The 27,914-nt window shown below is 45.8% G+C and overlaps 1 protein-coding gene and 1 long non-coding RNA gene across 6 annotated transcripts in view; one reads left to right on the forward strand and one right to left on the reverse strand.

Moving 5' to 3' along the window:
* Positions 1 to 23,028, reverse strand: part of LOC135901827 (uncharacterized) — a 118,943-nt gene extending 95,915 nt beyond the window's left edge. For 2 of the 4 annotated variants that reach the window (XR_011512028.1, XR_011512027.1), the window contains exon 1: positions 22,497 to 23,028. The gene's annotated coding sequence lies outside the window, so the exon portion shown is untranslated. The remainder of the gene's footprint in view (positions 1 to 22,496) is intronic. The other 2 variants (XR_010564278.1, XM_070533601.1) reach the window with 2 other exon arrangements.
* Positions 23,029 to 24,324: 1,296 nt separating this feature from the next.
* On the forward strand, positions 24,325 to 27,649 carry LOC135901828 (uncharacterized). 2 transcript variants are annotated; one of them, XR_010564280.2, is made up of 4 exons: positions 24,325 to 24,656; positions 25,718 to 25,865; positions 25,968 to 26,183; positions 26,695 to 27,649. It is a non-coding gene; the product is annotated as an uncharacterized lncRNA (long non-coding RNA). The 2 variants fall into 2 exon arrangements; XR_010564279.2 differs by having other exon boundaries at positions 24,327 to 24,656; positions 25,968 to 27,649.
* The last annotated feature ends 265 nt before the right edge of the window (positions 27,650 to 27,914 follow it).

The following is a 27,914-nucleotide window of genomic DNA, read 5'->3' on the forward strand; positions in this document are numbered from 1 at the left end:
AGATGACCAAGCATGTTAATTTTACGGCGACCGAAATGGCACTTGGAGGAGTTTAGCTGAAGGCCAGCCCTGCGAAACACGGAGAGTATGGTTGTGAGGCGCCGCAGGTGGCTCTCAAAGTTCGGCGAAAACACAATCACATCGTCGAGGTAACACAGGCATGTAGACCACTTCAAGCCGCGCAAGAGAGAGTCCATCATGCGCTCGAATGTAGCTGGCGCATTGCATAATCCAAAGGGCATGACTTTAAATTGGTACAGACCGTCCGGTGTGACAAAGGCGGTTTTCTCGCGGTCCATCTCATCGACGCTAATCTGCCAATAGCCGGAGCGGAGGTCAATTGATGAAAAGTATTGGGATCCGTGAAGGCAGTCAAGAGCGTCATCAATGCGAGGCAAGGGATAAACATCCTTCTTTGTTATCCGGTTGAGGTGACGGTAGTCAACGCAGAAGCGCCACGAGTTATCTTTTTTCTTTACTAAGACAACCGGTGATGCCCACGGGCTACTGGAGGGTTCAATGATGTCCTTGTCGATCATCCTGTCTACTTCTTTCTGTATGATGGCCCTTTCTGTTGCCGAGACACGATATGGCCGCCTATGAATGGGGCTGGCGTCACCGGTGTTGATGCGATGCGTGACAACAGATGTCTGGCCAAGTGGACGGTCGTCCAAATCAAAGATGTCCCGATAGGATGACAGGAGATGACGAAGAGCTGTTGTTTGCTCGGAAGGAAGGTCGGGGGCGATCATCTTAGAAACATCGTCCGCAGGCGTCGAGTACGAAGGAGTGGATGACAAAGGTCCGTTCGTACTGAGGAAGGATTCAGAGGTCAAAAAAGAAATCTGAAATTCTTCCAAAGGAGTGATATGCGCTATGGCGATACCGTGTGGCAAAACATGTGACGAGAACCCAAAATTGAGGATGGGCACGCGAGCGCAGTTTTCGCGGATCCGAATTAAGGTGCTCGGTAGGGCAATATTACGCGACAAAACCACGTCAGTAAGCGGCGACAGGACGTACTCGCCATCAGGTACGGGAGGACAGGGCGTCAGCAGGACATTTGTAGCAGCCTGTGGAGACAGCCTTGCAAATTCAGCAGCACATAAGCGGTGTGGAGCACAAGTGGTTGCGTCGGCAGGAAGCGGCAGGTCCAACTGTACAACACCTGCGGAGCAGTCAATTTGGGCAGAGTGTTTCGAAAGGAAGTCGAGGCCGAGAATTAGGTCGTGTGGGCAGTGTTCAAGGACGATAAATAGAACAACGGTATAATGGCCCCCAATGGTCACACGTGCTGTGCACATTCCAAGGACAGGTGACGTACTCCCATCGGCGACTCGCACGGTGCATGGTACGGCGGGGGTCAGAACCTTTTTGAGCCGGCGGCGGAGAGCAGCGCTCATAACTGAAAGCTGCGCTCCTGTATCAACGAGAGATCTAACAGGAACGCCATCGACTTCAATGTCCAGCAGGTTTCCACATGTAGGCAGGGTCAATAGAGGATTTGTGGGCCGGGTCGGAGTTGCAGCTTCACCTCCGGGAGCTGCACCGCCTAGTTTCCCGAAGCGAAGCGACCGGTTGCAGAAGGGGACGAAGAGCGGTGAACGAGAGGCGAACGGGACCTACGACCTTGCGGAGACGGGGATCGGCTGGATCTTGGTGGAGCACTGTCGGCGTTGATGTTCCTAGTCGGCGTATAGGGCGAGAAAGTGCGATTGTCGGGTACTTGGCTGTAGTGACTCGGAGACGACCACCGAGGAGGCGACGACCAGTGGTTGCGGCAATGACGGGCGATGTGTCCAATACCGGAACAATTAAAACAGATGGGTTTATCATCCGCTGTGCGCCATTCAGCTGGGTTGCGACGGAGTGGTGGAAAGCTTTGCGTCCGGGAGCGAGCGGTCGGAGAAATTTGGTAGGTGTTGGTATGGCGGACTGAGCAGAGAGATGGAATGTCCAAACTTGCTATTTCCTCCCGAACGACCGCTTGTATAAGGGAGATAGCGGGTACGCTTTCCCGACAGTCTGAACGAACGGGAGCCGGGGCCATGGCCTCAAGCTCACGGCGAACGATGCGCGTTATTTCTTCCGGTCCTGCGGGCTGAACGAACCGCGGCGGGTCTTCGCAAGAAGATGTCGCGGCGGTATTGGGCAACCGGTCGAAAGTTTGAGTGACGCGGCGGCCCTTCGCTTGTTCGAAGCGCCGGCACTCCTTAATAATTGCATCCACAGTGGCACAATCCTTACACATCAAGAGATTGAAGGCATCGTCTGCAATACCTTTCAATATATGGCCAATCTTGTCTGCCTCGGTCATGTTGTCATCAGCCTTGCGACAGAGGGCCAGCACATCCTGTATGTACACGACATAGGATTCTGTGGACGTCTGAGCGCGGCATGCAAGTTCTTTTTTAGCTGCCAGCTGACGACCGACAGGTCTGCCGAACAGGTCTCGCATTTTTTCTTTGCAAACATCCCAGCTCGTTAGGTCAGCTTCATGTGTGTCATACCATTGCTTCGCAGTTCCCTTCAGATAAAATATTACGTTTGCAAGCATCATTGTAGGATCCCACCTGTTGTTGTCGCACACTCGCTCGTACATCGTAAGCCAGTCCTCGACGTCGACGTTGTCCATGCCACAAAATGTTCCCGGGTCCCGTGGGTGAGTGAGGATGACCGTGGGCACGGGCTGCCGAGGCGTTGTCGCTTGTGTCGGTTGATTTGCCATTGTGGCAGCAGGTAGATGACGTCCGCTGCGAAGTTCCGTGGTGGTACCCCGCACCTTCCACCAAAATGTTGCGGGAAGAAAGCAGGCCCACGAGTGTAAAATAACTTATATTTACAAATGATGGATATGGCGTTCAGGCAACCGCCAGACTTCGTCTTTTTCTAGTCCAATTCAACGTCTTCCTTCACTTCACCGTAACAATATTATACTTCCTTATGTCAGCGGTCTTACACTTGTTGATTAACTTGGAGAGTTCTGCCAGTTCTATTCAAGCTGTAGGGTTAGATGCTTTCATACATTGGCGTTGCTTGATCAGATCTTTCGTCTCCTGCGTCAGCTTACTGGCATCCTGTCTAACGGAGTTAGCACCGACTTCTATTGCATACTCCATAATGATGCCCATAAGATTGCCGTTCATATCTTCTACACTAAGGTCCTCTTCCTGAGTTAAAGCCGAATACCTGTTCTGTAGCTTGATCCGGAATTCCTCTATTTTCCCTCTTACCACTAATTCATTGATCGGCTTCTTATGTACCAGTTTCTTCCGTTCTCTCAAGTCTAGGCTAATTCGAGTTCTTACCATCCTATGGTCACTGAAGCGCACTTTGCCGAGCACGTCCACATCTTTTATGATGCCAGGGTTACCACAGAGTATAAGGTCTATTTCATTTCTAGTCTCGCCATTCGGGATCCTCTACGTCCACTTTCGGCTATCCCGCTTGCGGAAGGTATTCATTATCCGCATATTATTCTGTTCTGCAAACTCTACTAATAACTCTCCCCTGCTCTTCCTGGAGCCTATGCCATATTGGTCACTGACTTTGGGCAATAAGGGTAAAAGCAGACAAATTTAGACTGGTACTTACAAAAAAATATGCAGCCTTAGAACAGAGAGATTATGATGATGATATAGAGGTAATGAATGAAGCCATAACAAGGTTGGCTTCAGAGGCAGCAACAGAAGTGGGAGGCAAGGCACCAAGGCAACCAGTAGGCAAGCTCTCCCAAGTAACAAAGGACCTAATAAAGAAACGAGAAAGAATGAAAGTGTCCAACTCAAGAGATAAGATAGAATTTATGGAACTGTAAAAGCTGATCAACAAAGCGAAAATAAGTGATATTTGAAATTATAACGTGAGAAAGACTGAAGAAGCCGTAAAAAATGGACACAGCCTGAAATAAGTGAGAAGGAAACTTGGCATAGGACCACGGTGTAAGAATATACCATACTGAGGTGTTGACACTTTCCCCTCGCCACGCGCGAGAACGCCGCCCGCTCAGGGCCACCATATGTTCGGGTGGGGGGTCCTTGGAAACTGGTCCGACCGGTCGCTAATTTAGAGGGCGCTGCGAAAGGTGGGCCCACGCTAGGCGGCTTGGTCCGGAGTGGCGCGGCACTGCGCACGTGTTTTTGCCACGTTTTGGAGTATGCAGCTGCTTGCTGTGCTGTTTTAAACAAGTTCCTTTATTTTCGACCAAGACCTTGTGTTTGGCAATCGTCCGCACAGTAGCCCACAGCTAGTGAATGCTGCGCTGAGTGCTGCGCAATGGGACGAAAGTGCTTCGTGCCAAACTGCAATTCAGGCTACCGGACTTGTGCAGAGCGTGTGACATTATTCAAAGCTCCGTCCGACAATGTTCGTTTGGAGAAGTGGCGCCGCGCGATTCCTAGGGCAGACCGGACGTCAATGCCCACTGACCATGTCTGTGCCAAGCATTTTGCAGAGGATGCAATATCCCGGGCATATTACACGGAGCTCGATGGAAGAGAGCTGCTTGACGCGGAAAAGAGGACCATGCTTTCCAGAGAGGCAGTCCCTACGTTGTTTCCGAACTGTCCCAAGTATCTAACGCAGCCAGAGACATAGAAAGCCACCTCGGAAGAGGAAACCTCCTGTGCAAGCATCTAAGCGATGTTGGCTAAAAGTCAATGACAGCAGCGCGATGCAGCCTCTCCAAGCTTCCTTGCCTGCTGTGATGATGCCTGCAGATCCGGAAACAGCCTTGGAGCCAGAGATTAAGCGACATCTTGACTCGGACTCTGCCACTCTGATGCCATGTATGGCACTTGATGGTGTAACAAATACACCGCCTCGTGATGCTCAACCAAGTGAAATGCAGGTAAGCTACTCGCTTTATGTGCGCATGGTTGCTTTGTTTAAATAGCTTCAAACATTCTATACACAATTATGGTTCATGCAGATTGACAGCACGATTCAGGACTGCGCTGCAGTTGGCACTGTCGCTGCTAGTTCATCTCACTCGCACATTTCTATGAACCCAGAAGAATACCTGAAAGAAGGGAACCCGATTGAACTGCATCACATTAGTTTGCTTTGCTCAGGAAAACGAAGAATGCCAGGTAAACTAGCTTGGGCTACTGCAATGACTTCGTGCTTATTCGCCCGACAGAAAACTGTACTTAGCATTATTTTTCTTGCCATCCTGCCATATTTCAATTGATGCATCACTTGCATCATTATGAAATGAGCTTTTCCAGCAACCTGCATTATTAGTGTTGCAACTGAAATTTTTTTCCAGTGCAGTTGTCAGGGCTATTTAGCCCAGATTGTTGCTGCAAGTTGCTTGCTTATCTCGATATTCTAGCTTTGCTTGTTATATAATCATTACCTTTAACCTTCCTGCACACTTTTGTCGTCTAGATTGGCAGCCCAGAAGGCGACGGCATAGCAGCCAGTTCCTCTGAACGCAGCAGCATGAACAGGATTCCTGTTGAACCCAAAGGAAACTCGCAACATAGCAAGGCAAGACACAGCACAACACCACACCTTCGTACACCCTGGGCAGAGAAGAGCCAGTGTCATTTTCACTGCTTTGCAAACATGCGTCAAGTATTCAACTCCCCAGCAAAGCATGGGCCGTACAAGTAGTCGAGAACTTTGGACTGCATGCTGTGATTTTTTTTGAAGCAGCTTTGCCAAACACTCTAGACTGTAACCACCCAGCTTATCTCCGCAAAACAGTACAGGTAACACCTTCCACTGACGACTCTCTTTCGGTGAGGACATTTGTTCATGGCCGCTCTATAAATGTCGAGAGTGTGAGCAGTGACAGAAGTATGCATTCAGTAAGTACAGTAGAATGTGCTCTTCCATCATGCATGTGTGCACCTGTGGCCCCTCTAAAGAAAAGTTTAATAACATCCATCCGGAGTGTGCGTATGTTGATATCTGTGGAATGTGGCGGCACAACAAATGCACTTTGCTTACTGGTGGAACAATCTGCAAGGCTTTTGAACAACTGAAAGATCTGCTCCGTTTCCATCATGCCAGGCAAAAGAAGAAAGGCAAAGTGAGGCATGTTCGGCTCATAGCAAGTCCATCAAAAAAAGGCCAGAGTTGAGACGATACGCAAAGCGAGAAATGCCTGTTTTAAATCTAAGGTACAGCTTCTTAGCAGGAAAAAAAAAAGTTGAAGCAGAACTTGCTATGTGCCAAGAAAAGCTAGAACATCAAATGAGGAAACTATTGAACGTCTCCTTAAGGAGGCAAACCTTCCTGAGGCTCAGCAGCTCGTTTTTAAAGAGTGTGTGGCAGCCGGAAAGGTTGATTCAAAGAAGGGCCGAAGGTATTCAGACAGCTGGGTACTGCTCTGTCTGCTGCTACATATTCGGTCACTTGCAGGATACAAATTTCTAATGGAAAATGAATTTGTAGCATTGTCATCAATCAGAACAATACGTTGTTACATGGCGACGGTCGGCTTCAAGCCTGGCTTCAAGCAGTTTTCTGCTGCTCTAAAGAAGTTGGTGAAGGACTGTTTTCAACAACACGGTATGATAGTGTTTGACGAAATGCAAGTCCGCAAGAGTAAACGTGTCAGTTCAAGTACAATGACATATGCAGGATTGACTTCAGAGACAGCAGACTCAGGCGAGCTTGCTGACCATGCTCTCGTTTTTATGTTTTGCCCTTTTGGTGACAACTATGCCCAACCAATTGGAGTCTTCGCTGCCAAAGGTGCAACAAAAGGCACTGTTCTTGCACAGTTGCTCCTTCAAGCACTTGCGCTCATGGAAGAAGCTGGTGCCAAAATTCATGGCTTTGTTTATAATGGGGCATAGACGAATGGAAGTACGCGGAGCACACTGGGTATAAGCGGGAGCCTTTGAGACTTGCAACTCTTTCACCCACCCAAGTGACCCTACAAGAAAGGTGTTCGCCTTTACGGATGTGCCACACTTATTTAAATGTATTAGGAATCGCCACAGGCTGCAGAGGTACCTGAAGAGGGAGGGCAAATGGATTAGATTGGAAGATTATAGTGGAGTTTATGAGGAGACCAGGACAAAGCTGGAGGCCAACGCATGTGTCCAAAGATAACACACAGTCACATATATCCAACTACGTGTGAAAAAATGCGTGTGAAATTGGCAACGCAAGTGTTCAACCACTCTATGGCATCGGGCATTAAATTCTACAGAGAACAAGGTGTGCGCCGTCTTAGCGACAATGAAACAACTGAGGAATTTATTTCTGAGTGACCTTTTCGATGCACTAAACCGACGTTTTCTGGCAGAAGGCATTACAATGCAGAATTCAGACCTTGGGGTTATTAGCCGTGGCATTCAATGGCTTGACAGCTGGGAGATAGAACTTGAGTGCCGCTTGATAACAAAAGACCTATTTCTCACTAAGAGTGCCTTTGAGGGCCTTCCGGTTATACTAAAATCCACAAGAGACCTTTGTAATGTTCTATTGCAGGATTTGAATTTCAAATATGTTTTAACAAGCAAGATGAACCAAGATCCAATTGAACGCTTCTTTGCAAAGATAAGACTGGCTGGAAGACAAAATGACCACCCCTCAACGCCTACTTTTATTTATTTATTTATTTATTTATTTATTTACAGATACTGCGATCTGAAATCAGATCATAGCAGAGTGGGTATACATAGAAATATACAAGCATGTAAACACATACAAAATTCATCACATATGCAGGCACTTTCAGACATTGGTGAAGAATACATAACATACAAGAAAGAAACATACAAGCAGCTAACGCACATGAATTCATAACATTTGCAAGCATTTTTCAAACATTGATAAGGAATTCTGGGTAACAATATCAGAATTAAGATTATTCCAGTCTGTTATTGTACTAGGAAAAAAAGAATATTTGAAACAGTTATTTCGTGCGTTGATGGGGGTTATCGATAAAGCATGCCTTCGTCTCGTGTTATAATCTGATGACGAAGTAAAGAACTTCGAAGTGTTAACCTTATAATAACCGTTTACTAGTTGAAAGAGGAACTTTAATCGATAGATACGGTTGCGCACAGTCACTGGGGGTAATCCACTGCATCTTACGAGCTCACTAACAGACGCGCGGCTGTATGAATTAAAAACAAACTCAACTACCTTATGCTGTACATGTTCAAGTTTTTTAATATTGGTGAAAGTGAATGGGTCCCAAATAATTACAGCATATTCCAACAACGGACGAATATAGGAATTGTACGCCAGTGAACGAACACAAGACGTAGGTGATTTCAGTGAGCGCCTCAAGAAAAACAGTTTACGCAAAGAATTTGCAACAACAGTATCTATGTGCTTCGTCCACGAAAGCTCAGTGGTTATCACTTTCTTGCAGCTGTATCAGACATTGTCTATTTACACCCTTCTAAAGCCTCCTAAATTTGGCAACTGCAGAGTAGTTGAAGGAGAAAAGCCACTCCTAGATGTATCAGATATTAGGGTACTGATAAGCCCAAACAATGTCAAAGCGTCATCAGCTGAGTTTGTAGATGACGTGAAGCAGAAACTAGAGAGCGTTATCTGCGTAGATGACTGGGTATGTGATGACATCAGCCAAACGAAAGGAGGAGCAGAAACTGCAGTTGAAGACTGCATTGTCTTTTATTTAGCAGGATTCATGAGCAGAAAAATGAAAAAATTCACCAACTGTCCTACATGCAAATCAGCGTTCAGTTCAGAAAAGAGCAGTACCACTGAGGCAGCACTCACAAATGCAAAGGACAGAGGAGGACATGCATCCAAATATGCATCTTTATCACCTACTGAAACAAACTGAACATTTGTTTGCAGCATATGCAGCCACCCAGACTGCCTACTGGGACACAATTTATGGTGTTCTTGACACCTACACCATTACTTTTCCATGTGATGAGCACAAGGAAGAAACAGTGGCTCAGTTGCTGCTATGTTAGCCTGCAGATGAGGCAGCACTGCAGGCATGTTGACATGAGCATGAAAAAGGAGACAAGAAAAAAATTAACTGGCTAAGCTTTGTTCCTCTTAGCCGCAATTTTCATCAATATATTGCTATATGCTACAGTTTTTGCAACTTTTGCTGTTTAGGTTACATGGAAAACTGCTGTTAAGTATAAACCCCATGCAAGCGATCTTGCACGCGACAGCGACAAGCGACGCGATGGAGATGGCTGTCGCGTTCGCTCGTCACCTACAAGTTGCACCCCATGCGAGCGATGACTTCGAGCGACGTCTCCCCAGTGTTGCCGGTATGCGGGCAGCAATATAGGCGCCGAAACTAGCGTGACGCGTGCTTTATTAACTTAAGTTGATGTATTTTACTGTAAAAAGCAGCATAAAATATTTCCGAAAGTCTTGCAGTAGGTTCTTATCCTTGCACGTATAAAAATTCAATCGTTTGCTCGTTCCGTGTGAAAATCGGAAGTACTGGAGTTATGTACATCCAGTTCCAGCCTTGCGCTATTGGCTAGTCGCTCATAGAACTTCCGGGCGACGAGCGACCAATTCTAGATTTGCAAAACCGAGCGATCGCGCGACAAGACCGAGCGATCTGTTCAAGCGACGGCCCGATCCATCGCGCGAACCCGTCGCTCGTCACTGTCACGCACAAAATCGCGCTAATGGTGTTTCGCCTTTACCGCAAAGTGACACTGTGTATATATTGAATATTTCACCCAGTTACTGCATTTTTTGTTTGCACTGGGCATGTGGTGTGCAATAAAGTTCTGAAATTTCTCATTTCGTTTTTTAATTATGGGAGTACATGACAGTGTAAACTTGTGAGATGGTGAGTTTCTTATATTTTTTCATCTCATTGTGAATTTCGAAAGCGTACTTGGCTGAATGCTGACCCCTGCATACTTCAGTCCAAGAGCCATTTAGCCTCCAGTGGAAAGGAGCTTATTGAAAATTATGCCAGTTTTATGATAATATGCATCGGAATAAAAATACCGTTTTCTCAAGCTTTCTTGTTGGGTTATGTTCCATGATCCGACGCACCCTTTCATCCTGTCCGATACATTTTGGCGTAAGAATGTTTTTACCTAATACGTAGCCTCTTCACAACTTGAGTTGTAAGTAGCCGTGCTGTACTAGTGCGCTGCATCTTGAAAATTAGCGCATTCAGCAAAACAATGTTTGAATGATCTTCATATAGGGTGAAGAAGCAACGATATGCGTGGAGCGAAAACTTTCTGATGCCATAATTTTCTGCCCTTGTGAAAGGAAAAGGGAATGATGAACCCAACTTATATTTATTATGCTTAGACCTATGATTAAATTGAATGAAACATGAAGTGAACGAGGAAGCGAAACGTGAATGAGCTTCGAGTGCTGCTCAACCAAGTTCACATCATTAACTGCTTTACACAAGTTAATTTAATGCAAAGAAAATTTTGAGACTGGCACACTACTGATTTTAATTCCAAGCTATGAATTTCCTTAGCGTTTTCAATTTAATTCAGGCCACGAAAGCAAAAATCGAGCTTTGACAGCGAAATCTCAAGGCGCCAGCACCGCTCAACTGGATGGATGGATGGATGGATGTTATGAGCGTCCCCTTTGGAACGGGGCAGTGGGTTGCGCCACCAAGCTCTTGCTACTATGCTGCCTAATATCCTACATAGGTTAACCAATGAAAAAAAGAAAAGAAAAAAAAAACGCTATGAACTACCACGTCCAAATTTTCTGATCCCCTATTGCGAACTGTATTTTTGTACGTCTCCGTCTTTTGTCGTTTCCCTACTTTTCTTCCACCAATCCTCCAAACTCCTCTTACTAATGTCTATTGCGGACCTGTTTGCTTTACCACTGCTCCCGCTGAACCCAAGGGCTTCAAGGAGGCCAGTGGTGCCGTAATCGACCGCTGGGTAGACGTCGTCCCATTCTAATAAAATATGCTCCGTCGTTTCCCTAGCTTTACCGCAGCAAGCACATGCTTCTTCCTTCTTATATCTCGCTTTATAGGTGCGTGTTCTAAGGCATCCCGATCTCGCTTCGAAAAGTATTGAGCTTCCCTTTGAGTTATCATAAATGGTTTCTTTCCCGATTTCGTTTTTTCCTCTTAAGTAGTTACTCATGGTAGGTTTCTTTTCCACTACCGCCACCCATGAGATTAATTCAGCCTCTCTGACTTTCCACTTGACCTTCTTTGTTGCTGTGTTGCCCACCCCACAGGCCGCATACTTGCTGGTAAGCTTCCTAGTTCTTTTCCTACACTGTGAATCAATGTTTTGCCTGTACAGATACCTGAACACTCTCCCAGCCCATTTACTTTCTTCCATATTCCTCAGGCGTTCTTCATACTCAATTTTACTCCGGGCTTCCCTCACTTGAAAACTAGTCTAGCCCATATCCCCCTGCACAGCTTCATTTGTAGTCTTCCTGTGGGCGCCCAATGCGGGGCGGCCCACTGACCTTTGGTTCCCATCGAGCCCTGATTGTACCCCTGATTTAAAGCAAACAACTGCATTTCCAAAAGTGAGTCCTGGAACCATTACCCCTTTCCACATACCTCGGAGGACCTTGTACCTATTGTATCCCCATAGCGCTCTGTGCTTCATTATGGCTGCATTTCTCTTCCCCTTGACTGTTATGTTTTTTTTCCTGTGTTTCCATATATCCATTGCCTTCGTTTATCCATATACCAAGGTATTTATATTCTGTTACCCGAGATATTTCTTGGCCCTGTATCTCCACTGTCTGTTCACTGTTTTCATTGAATACCATAACACCCGATTTTCTAACACTAAATTTCAAACCTAAATTGTTGCCTTCCTGTCCACAGATATTAGCCAGACATTGCAAATAACTTTGCTTCTTAGCGAGCAACACAATGTCGTCCGCATAAAATAAACTTGGGAGTTGCTGCTCTATTACTGTACCTGCCTGTTTGTATGAGAGATTAAACCCGATATTACTTCCTTCTAGTGCCCTCTCTATCACCATGTACATCATAAACAGCAGCGGGGATAAAGGGCACCTCTGCCTCAGTCCCTTGTTGATTTGAACTTTCTCAACGCTTCTCATCCCTTCCCATTCAACGCATACGGTATTTTCTAGGTAAATCTCTCTCAAAAGCTGTAGACAATCGTTACCTAAGCCTTCCCCTTCCAGAATATCCCACAAAATGTTGCGGTCTACGTTGTCGTATGCTCCTGTAATGTCCAAAAAGGACACATATAATGGTCTGCTTTCTGCGTTTGATATTTCGATACACTGAGTAAGAACAAACAAGTTATCATCCAAACGCCTACCTATTCTAAAGCCATTCTGAAGCTCTCCCAAAATGCCATTATTCTCTGCCCATGCTTGAAGCTTTAATTTGATTGCCTGCATTGCTAGTCGGTATATGTATTACCGATGTAATGGTCAACGGTCTATATGAGTGAATTCTGTCTTTCTCCCCCTTACCTTTATAAATTAAATTCATTCTACTTTGTCGCCAACTGTCTGGTATTCGTCCATCTTTTAAAGTTTTTTCCACTGCTTTCACCAGAGCTTCCTTGCTTTTTGGTCCCAGTTCATTTATCAGCCTAACGGGAACCTCGTCTAGCCCTGTGGCTGTGTGCTTAGGAATTTTCTCTTCCGCTTTCTTCCAGTTTAAATTTGTCAGCACCAGCTCCTTTTCCACTTGGGTCTCTTTCATGCTCTTTTTTTCATCAAGTACAACCTCGTCATTGCCTTGGAAGGATTCGGCTGTTGCGTTTCGGATGTAATTTATTGCCGCTTCTCCTTCCAGTCTGTTTTCATCTTCGTCTAGGATATGTTGTTGTATTGTTGTTGACTTCCTGCCTAATAATTTTGTGTGATTCCAAAATTCTAAGTGCGGCCTTCTTTTTCTCACGCATTTCTAACAACCAACGTTCACTTTCACCTTTTAATTTTGCTTGCACCAGTATTTGAACCATAGAGTTTTTCTCCCAGTATATTTCCCATTTACTGGTTACTTCATCCTGTGGCAACTGCGCCTTCTTTGCCTGCCTGTGCTCTCGAGATGCTTTCTGTCGTTCGGCGATCGCTTCTCGTATCTCCTTGTTCCACCAGCTTTTCGGTTTCTTTTTTCCTTTCCAACGAACATGTTGTTTCTCTTTCCTTATTTCTGTCGTTATTACTTAGAAGCTCACCATATTCCCACTCCTTACTTGGCCACTTGCCAAGTTCTTCAACTCTAGTGACTATATTTGCTATTTGTTCAGCGTTCAAATTTGGACTGACCATGGTGCTTTCCTTGCTCTCTTTCCCATCCCATTTTCAAGATGATGCGTTTATGGTCACTCCCTATGCTGCTAAACCCTTCCTCATCGATGACCATTTCTCTCAACTTGTTATGAATTCCTTCTGTCATCAGACAGTAATCAATGGTCGATTGCCGGTTTCCCACTTCCCACGTGATCTGTCCTTCACACTTAGGCCCTGAATTCACGATCACGAGGTTATGTTGCTCGCAAAGGTCTAGCATTGACTTCCCGTTATTGTCGGTATAGCCATCTAAATCCTGTATGTGGGCATTCATGTCACCTAACAGGACAATCTCAGCACCATTCCCGAAACCCTTAATATCAGCGCTTATGCATTCCGCTAACTCTTTATTCTTCTCTGTGCAATTTTTTCCAGTCCACAAATACGTAACTCCCAGCCAAGTTTCTTTCCCACTCATTGTACCTGATAACCAAAGATGCTCTTGACATTGTGAATTTACTCTTTTCCATTTGGCTCCCTGATGGATGAGCATTCCGACTGCCCCTCCCTTTTTTTTCCGACTTAGTTCTGTTGCACCCTTCCCATACATAATTCTCCATAAATGGCGGCTCTTCTGAGTCTCTAAGGTGCATTTCTGTAACCGCATACACCCCTATTTGTTCTCTATGCAACTGCTCCTCAATCTCTGCCCACTTTTCCTTTCTTCTGCCGCCCTGCATGTTTATGTAGCCTATTGCATGGCGAGCTCTTTTTCTTGCTTTCCTCCTTTTTCTGTTATCGACGGCAATGCTCTTCTGATGTTCCCCTAGGGGACCTTCTTCATTACTACCTGCTTTGACCTCCTGAGCACCTGCGGGCCCCCTAAAAAAGCAACAGCGCGACCCCCAAGTCGCCAGCCCACTTCTCGTGCTAGCCAGTAATTGAAGTGGATCCCATCTCATTTAAAACTACCACAACTTCTCACTTCCCTGTTTACTTTGACTACCTCGAAGCCCTTCTCTCGGCTCATTTTCCATATTGCCTCATTGGCAGCCACTACGGCTCTTTGTACGTGACTGTCACGCACAGGCACCTCTGGCACCATGCACACCACGATCTGCACCTGAGGGGACAGCTCACGCAAGTCGTCCACCCCCTTCGCCAAGCGCTGGGCTAGTCCTGGCCCTTTCCTGTTTAGGACGTCATTTAGCCCACCTGCTACTACGACAAGGTTGCGCACGTGGGCATTTTCCGTGAGCTTTTCTTTTGCTCGCTCCATGACAGAACTCAGTGTCCGCCCTGGAAATGTGCCTACCGCCGCTTTTTTGTTGCCTTTCACCCTCTCCACAATTGCTTTTGAGCACCCAGCCATGTTTGAGTCACCAGCGATAATCACCCTTTCACTCTCTCCTACCTCTCCCTGCTTCCCAGTGTCCTTTGTGCCACGGTTGTGAATAGGTGGGTGGTGCCACTCTGTGGTTGCCGTTCCAGCTTAAGGCTTTCGAGTGTTTACGTCTGAGTAGTCTTATCGTTATCACTGTCCTTGAGTAGCTCACGCCACGTCGGTATCAGCGAACGGTTGGGACGGTCGTAACGGTCGGTCGGTAGGAGCTCGTTTATATATAAGATAGAGGACAACGACACCTATAATAAATGGAGACCGACTGGGAAACGGACGGTTTAAACGAAGCGTTAGCGTCTCTATGCAACGCATTAGAGAAACGTAATAACGAACGACTAGATTTTGTTTCTCTAACACCAGAGGAATATCAAAATTGGAACGAAGATTTTAATACTCCTGTGGAAAGAAATGGATTACTTACTTCCGACACCGAAAGACAGCTGGTGGATGACAGCCAATCAAGGGAATCATTGGATGCAGCAGCAACTTCTCAACGACGAAGCTGTGAGTCTGACCGATTTTCAACTTTGCAAAGATCCCTTGACGTCGCTATGGAACTTCCTAGCAAAATGGCCAGACGAGATGTTGAAGTACAACAAGATTCCAGTCAAAGCTCTTGTATCCTTCTTGACAGTCCTCCGAAAAGGAAGCGACGGGGAATTCTGGAAGACGTTACTAATGAAAACGAGCCTGTTCATAAAAAAGATTGTAAAAAGGAAGTTTCACCGCAAAAAGAAAATGTGGGCGGAAATGCTGAAAATAGTTTATTACTGTCTTCACGAACTACTGGAATGCACTGGCGCAATGGAATCTGGAATGGAAGAAGCTTACGAGAGTTGTACAGCCACTGTAACTCAATCGTTAGTGGCACACAACATCTTATTCCTGACATACTGCCAGACCCGGATGGTCGAAGAATTAATATGCTTTTGGACCACCTCGCAAATACAAGAAAGCCAAACGGACTGTGGCTCATTACCCTTCATAGACGCGGTGGTCCTGCTCACGAGTTGGAGTTACCTGGCACATTACCCAGCAGATCTGAAGCTATCGAGACGGCAAGGATTATTAGCGAAGAGTATGGATGCAGTCCAGACCGACATGCTCACATCGTGCACATCTGCCCTTGGGCCAGCAATTCCTGTAGATGTAAACCATTGCAAGGAGTGGGAATCATGAGACGAAACAGACCCTCAAGAGCTTGGAGAGTGTTGTCAGAACAACACTTCAAAAACATCATTGAATATTTGCTGCGTAGTCCCCGGCAGCTGTGTTTATTTGAAATCGCCTGTGCTCCAGTCGACATCACATTACCTAGAGGTAAGTTCTATATATATATTAATAGTTTCTTTGGAGCTAAATATATATATGTATTGCAGGTGAAAATGTGGGACTCTCAATCGACAACACCTGGGAACCAGTATGGCCAGCTGCTTCTCAAGTACTTTGTGGAGATTGGAAGCAAGACGGACCTACAAGCCTTGCAAGCGCTACTGCAAGCTTTGAACAAAGTGACAATGAACCAGATATCTTAGATCAACCAAAGAAAAGGTCGCAAGACAGTACTGTAAATAGTATTTATAAGTTCTTGAAAATTATTTGTGTATCACCACCAAAGAGCAGTTGTCGTGTTCTTGAATGGGTTCAAAGCCCTGTAGCTGGATATTCTGCCGTCGATGCAGAATATAATCTTGCTGTTAGGCGCTGGAAAACTGAGTTATGCTATTGGACTTTTGATGATTTCTGTCATCACTTAGAGATTCCACAGCCACCTTAATTCTACACAAGAAAAGTAGAAAGATACCTATCATGAAAGGGATCAGACGAGGAGGCACAATCTCTTCAATGCTGTTCACTGCATGCTTGGAAGAAGCATTCAAGCTATTAAACTGAGAAGGTTTAGGAGTAAGGATCGATGACGAATACCTCAGCAACCTTCGGTTTGCCGATGACATTGTTCTATTCAGCAACACTGCGAAGGAGTTGCAACAAATGATTGAGGACCTTAACAGAGAGAGTAGAGTGGGGCTAAAGATTAATATGCAGAAGACAAAGATAATCATAAATAACCGGGAAAGGGAACAAGAGTTCAAGATTGTAAGTCAGTCTTTAGAATCTGTGAAGGGGTACATTTACCTAGGTAAACTAATCACAGGGAACCCTAACCATGAGAAGGAAATTCGGAGAATAAAAATGGGTTGGATCGCATACGGCAGACATCGTGAGCTCCTGACTGGGAGCTTACTGCTATCATTGAAGAGGAAAGTATACAATAGTGCATTTTACCGGTGCCGATTTATGGGGCATAGACTTGGAGACTGACAAAGAAACTTGAGAACACGTTAAGGACCGCATAAAGAGCGATGGAACAAAGAAGACTAGGCATAACTTTAAGAGACAGAAAGAGAGCAGTTTGGATCAGAGAGCAAATAGGTATAGACAATATTCTACTAGACATCAAGAGAGAAAAATGGCGCTGGGCAGGACATTTAATGCGCAGATTAGATAACCGTTGGACCATTAGGGTGACAGAATGGGATTTAAGAGAAAGGAAGTGCAGTGGAGGATGGCAGAGGACTAGGTGGTGCGACAAAATTAGGAAATTTGCAGGTGCTAATTGGAATCGGTTGGCGCAGGACAGAGGTAATTGGAGATCGCAGGGAGAGGCCTTCATCCTGCAGTGGACATAAATAGGCTGATGATGACGGTGATGACGGAGCTCCATAGTGCGTGCAATCAGTGTGGAGAGAGCCGTACTATTACAAAACACACACATGGAAGCTCCCTGACCTTGAAAGCCACATGCGCTTTAAGTCATCAGAAAGCTTTAAGTCATCAGAGAGCTAGAGCCAGCCCACTCCTGATGGCAGTGGGTAAAATGCTGCTCGCAAGGGCCATTTTGTTGGAAGGGAACAAAGGAAGACATGGAAGAGAAATATGGGAAAGCTGAAGAAAAAGTGTTGCAGTTGTCGTGCGCTCCAGCAACGGAGAGGAAATGCGACTTTGTGGGCGATGGCATGGACAACGCGGCTCAGCCGCATGATGGGATTACGTCCATGATTGCAGATTTATATGCAGTGAACACTTTATTGTCGCTCGCCAAATGCAACGCTGTACTTTCAGTTCGCAAAGACAAACGGAAGTGCGGACTCGTTGCATTTGATGTGTGGGAACTGTGGACAGACATTGCCGACGTAGAGCTTGCTACGGGTACGTAGTGATGAAAGAATGAGCCTCTTCAATGTGAATGTTCTGGCTGTGTGTGCCATGCAGGCAACCGGGAATAGGCAAATGGCCCTGAATGTCGTATTTTCATTGATGGGCATTAGTCAACGTGGTCTCCACGCGAAAATGTGGCAACACTATATAAAGACAAAGTTGACGCCTGTGGGTCATCGCGCGATGCGTAACATGGCGATCGACTTCGCGCAATTGGTTTGCGAACTTTACGCCGAGCTGCACTATGGATGGGCTCTGAACATAAACAAAGGAGATGTGGATGCCACGCAGAGGGCAGTGATGGCCACTTATCACCACATTACGCCTAATGACAATGTGGCTAACCACACCCTCTGCCCAACAGGCCCCGACTCTTGGTGCAAGCAAAATGCCGCAAAGGCCAACGGTGAGCCTGCTAGCAAACACCGTTGAAAGCTGCCTCCACATGTCCGTGAGACCTTGCTTTCCATATATGAGTGCATCTCGGAATAAAACATGCTTCAATGATACCAGCGTGGGAAAACACAAAACAACAATGAAAGCCTGCATTTAATGATATGGGGTCTGGCACCAAAGGAGGACCATGCTTCACTGTTCACAGTTGAGGCTGCTGTGGCAGAAGCAGTAGTGATGTTCAATGTGGCTAATGTAAGGGCTTCAGAAGACATTCTGAGAGAACCGAGTCTCAATCCAAGCAGGCCAAGTCATAGCTGCATGATTGAAAAGGATTGGCGTCGAACAGTAGCGTCAGCCAAGAAATGCGAGGTAACAGAGAATCTGCACCAGTTCCTGATGAAGCGGCACAAAGGTGCTAAGAGTCAACACGACTATATGCCTGGTGCACACTAAGCTGTACCAGCTGTAAATACATAAAGTAGACCTGCTTGTTTTTTCCCGTTTTCTCAGAACATGTCTTTTGGTCACTTTTTATTTTGTCAGAGGGATATGTCATGATCCTAGAAAAGCTAGAGCTACAATTCTTCTTTTAACATAAAGCCTAATCTTCCAATCCAATCTGTACATCCCAATCTGTACACGTCCAATCTGTACATTAGATAATGCTGGGAGCAGAATTTTAATTTCCTGCACATATATTTTTAAATTCTGCATTTTTTTCCTTTGTGGTAGCCACAGCACAAACACAGCACTTTAATCCTCTATAGAATGACTAATTATGAATTTATTTAAACACTGCTTCCAGCACTGCGCTTAATGCATGTTTTAGTATCCAGCTATGTAATATCTGCATTCTGCTGAGCAGTCTTTTTTTTCTATGGTCTTCAGAAACAACACAGTGGCTGCTTTGTCTATCTCCTGAACTAATTGACCTACAATAAAAAATTATTGCATCTTTGGAATCAGCATAACAACCTAAGCAAGTATGAGCATTTTCGTCATGTTTGGCCATGACCTACGGAAAATACATCAACAAGCAACGACCCCCTTTAAAAGAATTGTGCAGGCGTTCAAAATGGAAGGTGGCTTGATGAACCAGCCCGAGGATATCGACCGAAAAACAAACTCCAATGACGAGCGCATTATGGCAGCCACAAGGCGGGACCTGAAGCTGACTGCAAAAGCAATCCGCAATGACCTGAGGCTCGTGGCCAGCACGTGACACGTGAGTGCCTCCACTCTCGAGGCCTTCGAAGCCGTGTGGCAGCACGGAAGCCGCTGCTGTCTTCCCAGAATAGAAGCAGAAGGCTGCTGTTCACATAACAGCACCAGACTTGGACGGTGGAAGAGTGACGCAGCATCATTTTTACAGAGGTATTGACTTTCACAACGCGATGGGACCAAGAGCGGCATGCCTGGAAAACGAGCAACACTAGGTAGGTCGTTCACTTTTCGATACCTTCATATTCATGTTGCATATGATAGACAGGCAAGCGAATGCATAGCATGGTTATTTCTTTTTGTAAGAAAAATGTGAGCAAGCGTACCCGCAATTCACTACAAGAATGTTGACCTGTGCCAGTGCGTAGTGTACGAGGAAACGGTGCATGCCTGATTACGGTTTCACGAGCATTTTTTGCACTCATCTTGACATTAGTGCAACTCCGATTGAGTGAAAAGGAAAAATAAAGCAAAGATGACAGGAGGGGCAGTACCTTCCAACTCCTTATTTCGTGACACCTATGGCCACGTTTTCTACCCAGCGAACACTGGTAATAAACTACTTTTTTTAAGATACTCAGGCAGGACGAGAACTTCAATTCTTTGCCAGACAAAGGTAAGAGGTTTCGCTGATATATGTATCGCCAAATGATTTAATTATTAGCATGTCAGCTGATTGTGACTGCGACATACGATGACGCTATTGCTAAATACTGATGTGCAGCCAAGCATTGTACTGTACCAATGACTGTGGTTTTGTTCACATTGTTGCTACACTCACACAATCTATCACACCGACCAATGTGTCCGACCTACTACTTGCTAGATGACACGCAGGCTCGCGCGTACCGTTGTCGCAGTAATCTCTTGCCTTCATGAGTTGCTGTACTCTAAAATTCTATTGTGTTGTGCTCTGCCTGCTTTACCCAGGTTCAATGCCTCTATCTCCAGCGTACTGCCAGCAGCAGCCGATCTGGAGTGAGTGTGTGGTGTGTCGTCTCCAAAGAAGGCTTATGTTGAATTCCAATGGTAGATCGCGAGCGCGTCGCTCTGACTGAGATCGCTCATCTGCTCACACCATATCTGCGAAGGGAATGCGTGCGCTCCTGCGGGGGCACTTAGTACAGGAAAATCAAGTGAGAGGGCGCTAGAATAGAGAGAGGAACAAGCGCTTGGAACCGCAACCCACCACCTCATTTCACTGTGCGTGTCAGAAGAATCATCACTCGACTTGGAAATTGTACTGTCCAAGTCGGAGCTGTCTTGGAGCGCGAACAAAATCGCATGGCGCGAAGCGTCGTCCACGTTTCTCATGTCCGCGACCGGAAACAGGCGACCGTGACAGGAAGCAGAGGCGGGTGAAGGAAATACGTCACGAGGACTTCCGGTCAAATCTGCCGATTTCGGCGGAGAAAATATTTTTGCTCCACGGAGCAATCCGGGATCAGCGGCTGGTCCCAATCTGCCATTGGAACACACAGCTCACGCTCCCATTCTGCCATTGGAATACGATTGCTCCATACAGAGCAGAAAAACTTGATCCGGATCTGCCATTGGAATTCAACATTAGGTCCACTTGTACGTCTGGATGGCCAGTTCACCGCTGCAGCTTACACAGACCTGCTAGACGCTGTCCTAGTACCGTATGCACTCAACAGCCTATTTCACGACGGCTTGTTTTTTAACAAGCCCAACCACAGCCCCATCCACACTGTTGCATCCGTTATTCGCCTCTGGGAAGACAGGTGTCTGATGGTGCTAGACTGGCGCCTGCAAGGTGCGGACAAGAACGTTATCTAAAACATCTTGGCGGAGATAAAGAAAGCCCTTTCATGTCAGCCGCTACAACAGTGTTCCGTGGACCACATGCAGGCGGCGGTACGCGGAGAATGGCAGAGATTGGCAGCATGCTCTACCTTTGCCACTAGCCGGCACAACAGTTAGCCATGCAGAATGGCTGCCATTGTGGCTGCGAGAGGAGAGTCGACAAAATACTCCCTACTTTATGCGAACATGTCCACAACAAGCGAGTCTTATTTTTCTTTTTCTCTTGAAGTTTACATTCTGAAATCAATTATGCTATTCCTTTGTACAGATGTTCATTTTATTCAGATGAATGTAATGGTGCATTATTCACATAGCATGTGTGACGCATCAGAGGCACACGTGTAACAAGTGTTCGCGAGCAGTTAAAAGAATGTCGCGAAATTGGCAGCACGCACTGCCGTGTGTACACAGGCACAGTTCAGCACGTCATACCTGCAGCGCCCCGCTGGTGCTGCAGGGAACCACAGCTCCACTCATTGGCAACCGCTAGCAGTAAGCCTATGCTCAAAACACTCTCTCGCGGTACACCACAATGCAACACCTTGCTTCCATGGACGGCGCTGCATGTATCAGTAGCCATGCACTCACAGTGTTGCATTTCAATCTGTAAATCACCGAAAAGATCCAAACAGAAGCACTTGTCCTGTCATTCTCACTGGGGTCGATTTTTTGACCAACATGTGACAGGACAAGTGCTTCCGTTTGGACATTTTTGGCAATTTTGGTGTGCTTGCACCATGATGTACTTTGCTGTTTATAGTTGGTATCAGGGGGTTCAAAAACGGTACCTGTCCCTGTCACGTTCCTTTTTGTCGTATTTTTGCGCCCTGCTAAGGATGCACACACACAAGCTCGCCTGAATTTCAGTTATTGTAAGCTTAATGGTAGATGCTTAATGAAAAACTTAAGTGCTGCTCTTTATTGACCCAACAAGACTACTGTGGGCTCACACATTTGAGGACCTCCATTATGATTGCGTTATGCTTACTACATCCTATTTTACCGTTTCACAACGTTCCATCCAAAGACTCCGAACTGAGGCAGTCTGAATAAGCAACTGACGAACCTTCGTCTAAATAACCATCCGGATTGAAATATGTGCTAATGACAGCTGGAACAAAGTCGACAATTATCTCGGAAAACTCAAGAATGCCCAATTGTCATTCGCTTGATCTGGAAAGTCACCGCTTGCCACAGTGCCGGTAACTTGCGTTTTTCGCGTGCCCTGCCAATTCAAAATTTACAATAAAAAAGCTCTAGCACTTACCCAGTGTCGCCGACTACCTTGTGTACAAAGCCGAAAATGGCGTTGCCACTGGGCGCTTTCCTCCGCACGTGCTACACGGCATCACGTCTCGCGGACTGACTCACAAGTGGCTATGCACCGCTGCTGTGGTCGACCGCCGCTGTGAGTCGACCGACACCAGCGGCTCTCCACAACCAGGCACACACGAACATTTTACGCCACAAGACAGGAACGCTGGCAGTGAAGAAACTGTCAGTACTCGCAGCCTTTGGCACATTGCATTATTTGTTGACTGTAAGCTAAAGGTACTCATTATACTGTTTTGAACTGGGCGACCGCACCAGAGAGCAAACACATCATGCGCAAACAACCCCTTAGCGCCAACTTATCTTTTCTCCATGGCGCCAATTGACCATGTGCGTTGCCATCACTGTTGCCAAATGGCGGCGAGCCCAGAAAACAAATAAGAAAACATAAAAAAATTATAAGAAAACAAATATTAAAAAAAGTTGCCTTTATGGAGGAATGAAAACATTTCCTTCCTCCATGGTCGCCTTTTTCAGGAATAGAGCTCCAAGTTCCAAATTCATGGCATGGTTCCAGGAGCGGGCAACACGGGTAGCCCTCCGTGAAGCGCTGCTTTCTGTGGCTGACGGCAGGCGGCGAAACAAGTTTATGTTATCGGTGTTGCGGCGGCAGCTCGCATGCATAGGCGAAGGCAAATTTGCACTTTCTTTTTCTCAAAAACCAGACAGTTAACTGTTCCAAGTGTTATGCTAAACAAAGTCGACGCCAAAATGCGATCATTCTGCAAAACTTAAGCAAGCACAGTGCACCGGTATTCAATATTTCTTTTTTGTTGCGCTTGAAGAAACTTCGTGTGACCTCGAAGAATTATTCACTAAAGCTACGGCTTTATATGAGAATTTACAAGACTTTCATAGTAGGAGACAGCTCAATTTCACAGCCGGAGTCATCTCCCACCACCAAGAGTCTGGCGTCTCTCGTTGGTGTAATCTTCCTTCGTGTAACTGTCGTATTCTTCGCTATCATTAATACTGCTTCGCCTTAGCGGCGAAACTGCAGCCTATCTCTTTTTTTTTTTGTGAGTCTTGCGCATGCTTGCTGTTGATTCTGATTTCGAGTGAATCCGGCTTGGCCTCATTTCGGTTACTGAGCGAATCATACGGAATGCCCCAACTATCATGCACCAAGAGTTAAAAAAGAGCAGTTACGTTACTCCAAGAAAACCTAGTGCATATTGTTACCACTTCAGTGGAGTATCCACCACTAATTATTTCGTTCCTGAAACTTAATTAGACAATTGCAATTAATTCTCTAATTAGTAAGTATTATCCTAATTATCATTTGTAGGCACCCATAGGAACCCCCCAATGACATCTAACTTGTGTTTTCAGCGACGTACTAATTAATTTGCGTTACATTTTTTCCGACCGGCAAACAAACCTGATGAAATATGAACAACACCACGTGACTGCGCTCCCACCCGTATCCTAAAGCAGCGCTCTCAAATAAGCTGCTTGAAAGTAAATGCATTGCCTGTCGCAAACCCGAATAGGCAGCGCATCATCTTGATAATCGTACGGAAGCAGCACCAACAGCAGGTTTCGCGGCTTTGCAGCTATGCCTTTTCTACGTCACACTTATTATCCGTCTCTCAACGCTGACTTAATCACATTGATAACAAAAGCCCTTTGATAACGTGGCGGAAGCGCCACCCTAACCACGCACGAAACGCGAAAAGCAATGCAATTGTCATGTCTCAAAATCCTGGCTTTCCTCGCACCACATAGCCACATATACAGAGTGCGCGCGCAGCTATTCGCAACTCCAGCAATTCATGCGACACCTAGCGGCAGTAGGGAGAAACGAAATACAGAGGTCCAGTCGCCGTGTGTGCCGTGGAGGCTGCTGTCGCGGACGGAAGAATGAAGCTGCTAGCAAAGAAAAAGCGAACGGCCAAGCAGTTCTGCTGTGTTCCTCGGTGCGTGCCAGCGAGATGGAAGGACCGCGATATTTCCGTTCACGCACTTCCCTCCGAGTGGAAAGGCTGAAGCCGCAGAACCAGGTGGATCGCTAACCTCCGCATCGGCAAGGCTGTGACGCTTACAGTGACTGTTTGCTCACGGCATTTTGCACGGGATAATTTCTCCTTACCAGGTGAGACACTATTGTGAACTTGTGAACTCGACCCTAATGCATGACCATTGTGCGTGGCCATTATACATGTCACTGTGTCACCTTATGTAAACACGTTTCGCATTGCGGGCACTGGCGATTGGGATATGCATTATTTGCTGCATATGTTAGCCGCAACGCGAAATTCGAGCACAGGTTCGAGACCTGTCACAGCGGTTTCTCCGAGGAACGTCTCTTCTACACTCGTTAACCACATTGGCTGTAATTAGAGCTCATGTTCGACGCTTCACAGCGGTTTCTGCGAGCAACGTCACCTCTGCGCTCGTTGGCTACACCCGGCTGTAACTCGGGAGGCTTTTGATGCCCAGCACGTCTCGCGCAACTTATACGGGCGTCGGAGATTCAAATGTTTACGAATGATGTACTAGCAAGTTCGGGAAGTGTTGAGTGTAAACGTGCCACGTATGTGGCATGCTAAAGCGGAATAAATATCATGCGTGGTGCGGATGAACTTGCAGCACAGGCGCACTGCACGCGGGCACTTCCCAGCGCGACTGATTACGAATTTGCCACTTGCACTTGAGAATCTCCGACGTGCTCAAGAGTGGCCATATGACACTGGTATTTCGCACCGACGGCGAGCCTATCGCGTTCATTGCAGAAGTTTGCCACTTACGCGGCAGCCACATGTCAATTTTACACGCGTTTGCTAGTTTCGAGGAAAATTTACGGCGTCCGCCGTCTACTGACGTGTCGCATATGTATGTGCAGTATTAGTACCTAAGCTAGCTTTATCTGTGTTATTAAATCATCCCCAACTCAGTGGCATAACTACTCCGGTCATGTGGTGGTGTTTGCACCTGTGTACTTTGTGTTATGAGCAGCTTTCAACTACGTTTTGCAGATGCTACATTCGGTGTACATCGTTGCATAGCCTTGCACACTCAAACCGTGCTTCATTTCCTTGCAAATGCTTTTTTATAAATATTGTAGCTTTGTTTCTGAGGTAAAAAGAAAAAAAATTCTGGCTGCAGCCCATATTGAGGCACAACAAAGCATAAACAATTCATTTATTTTTTCAGATGTAGCATGTCAAAGACAGCGGCTGAAAAAAATGCAATACCAACTGAAAACCTGCCAAGGACGTCATGTTATGATGAGAACAAGGATGCTCATATGAAAGAGCTTTCACTGGCAAGACTTCGCCGACGTGTGTATCGGTCAGCCAGAGTAAGTTAATTTGACTACATGGTGCAGCACTTATATGCTTATGGTACATACACCATGTGTACAAGCATGCAATAGATGTCAACACCTTTTAATGCATTACAGAATGAATCAAGCAAAGAAACTGTTGCCTCCCCATTAGAAGCAAAGGTGTTGCCCCATGCACCTGTCAGCACGACCACCATGGTAAATTGGCTGCCTGCAACTTGTGCACACATTGCTTCACCACTAATTCCTTGGGATTAAACTCTGACATTGCAGGACGATCTCCCATCCCCTGACCGCAACAGCATGGACCAAATAAGTGACAAAGGAAATATGGTAATTTCTTTTTGTATATGTATGTGTTGTGGTAGCTGTCTTTACCTAGACGGTGGCATGCTTTCTGGATTTACATCGTAAAAGCATTGTAGCACGTGGTGTGTGATGGGTGCACATTAATTGCAACTTGTGCACACATTGCTTAACCACTGGTTTCTTGAACTGAACTCTATCTGACATTGCAGGACGATTTCCCATCCCCTAACAGCATTGACCAAAGCCTTGCAAACACCATAAGGGACAAGGACATAGCAAATATGGCAATTTATTTTTTCTATATATTTGTGATGTGGTAGCTGTCTTTACCTAGCCGGCAGCATGTTTTCTGGATTAATTCGTGAAAGGATTGTGGTGTGTGATGGGTGCAAATTAACTGATGCAAAAAGCTTGGCTTTCCTACTTCCAACATTGAATTTAATACACTGACGTGCATTATTGGAATGACAAAAAGAAGCTGCATTTCGCGTCAGATATGTCAGACATTACAACTCTTGCTTTTGTTTTGTGACAGGAATGTGCTTGCCAACCTGGCCTCCAGACATTAATGGCAGAGTACTCAAGAGAAGAAAAAGACGTGGCAAATTTCCTACTAGAAATGGCTTCACGGACAAGGCTTACAGAAAGCAAGGCTGCCCAAGTGACATCGGGTACTTTTCCACAGAAGTTTGTGAACACGATAAATAGTAGCGACGTAAACACATTCACAGGCCTGCCATCATTCGATGTTCTGAATGTTCGTGTGACGTGCTACACAAAAATTCATCCACTTTCAGGACGGCACCAGTTATGTGTAAAAACAATTGCATTGACATTGGTGAAATTGAAGCATATTTCCACTGCATTCTTGAGTCACCTTTTTAACTGTTCTCTAACTACATGTAGCAACATAATTGCAGAGACTGCTCAGTTGATGTGTGAAATTTTAAAAGTAACTGTGGCTGTGCCACCAAAAGATGAATTCCAGTGGCGCGTTTGCATATTCGGCATTAGGTGATTCACCTGAAGTCGTGCCATGGCTGGCGATATTGCAAGTAGCCTGTATTGCATAGAGGCATTTGTGCGTGTGACCTTGGCTCCATCAAAGCGTGGCGGCCTTGAGAGTAAGTGCAGTCTTCTGTTTGGAAATCCAGCATTTTTTATGCCACTCAGCCACTTCATACTTTTCAGACACGGTCGTTGCCATGTGATCTACATGCTGCACTTGTTTGCATTGGCCAAACCTGCAGACTTCAACTTCAACACACTTTTTGTAAATTAGCAATGCACATTCTTTTGCAACTTGTATTCTTCATTGAAGTGCTGATTTACACTACGCATTCTGATGCAAGTTTTCATCTTATGGTATTCCGAGATATTTGCAGTTCACTTATGATCTGTGTGCATAGAGTTGTGGTTATTCTTCAATGGCGGTTTGTTGTCCCTTTCCTTACTTGTATTTTTTCACAAAATAAACCACATGCACTCAATATTTTGTTCACTGTACTTGCCTCATACGTTTTACTCAAGCCCATTTTTGTTGCACTTTTTAGCATATGAGGGTATATCTGGCCAAACAGAACATGAGAAGTAACATGGAACAGTGTCAAACCTGCATACGATGAGTATTTAAAAAGTTTGGCCACCAGAGTTGAGTACTCTGAAAGAATGGTTTGATTCAAATGACCCCAGCTGGTATATGTACCATAATTTATGCTTCTTCCCAGTTTGTTGAATACAGTGCAAATGGCTGTC

The sequence above is a fragment of the Dermacentor albipictus genome, chromosome 2, assembly GCF_038994185.2.
Source record: "Dermacentor albipictus isolate Rhodes 1998 colony chromosome 2, USDA_Dalb.pri_finalv2, whole genome shotgun sequence".
Classification (NCBI taxonomy): domain Eukaryota; kingdom Metazoa; phylum Arthropoda; class Arachnida; order Ixodida; family Ixodidae; genus Dermacentor; species Dermacentor albipictus.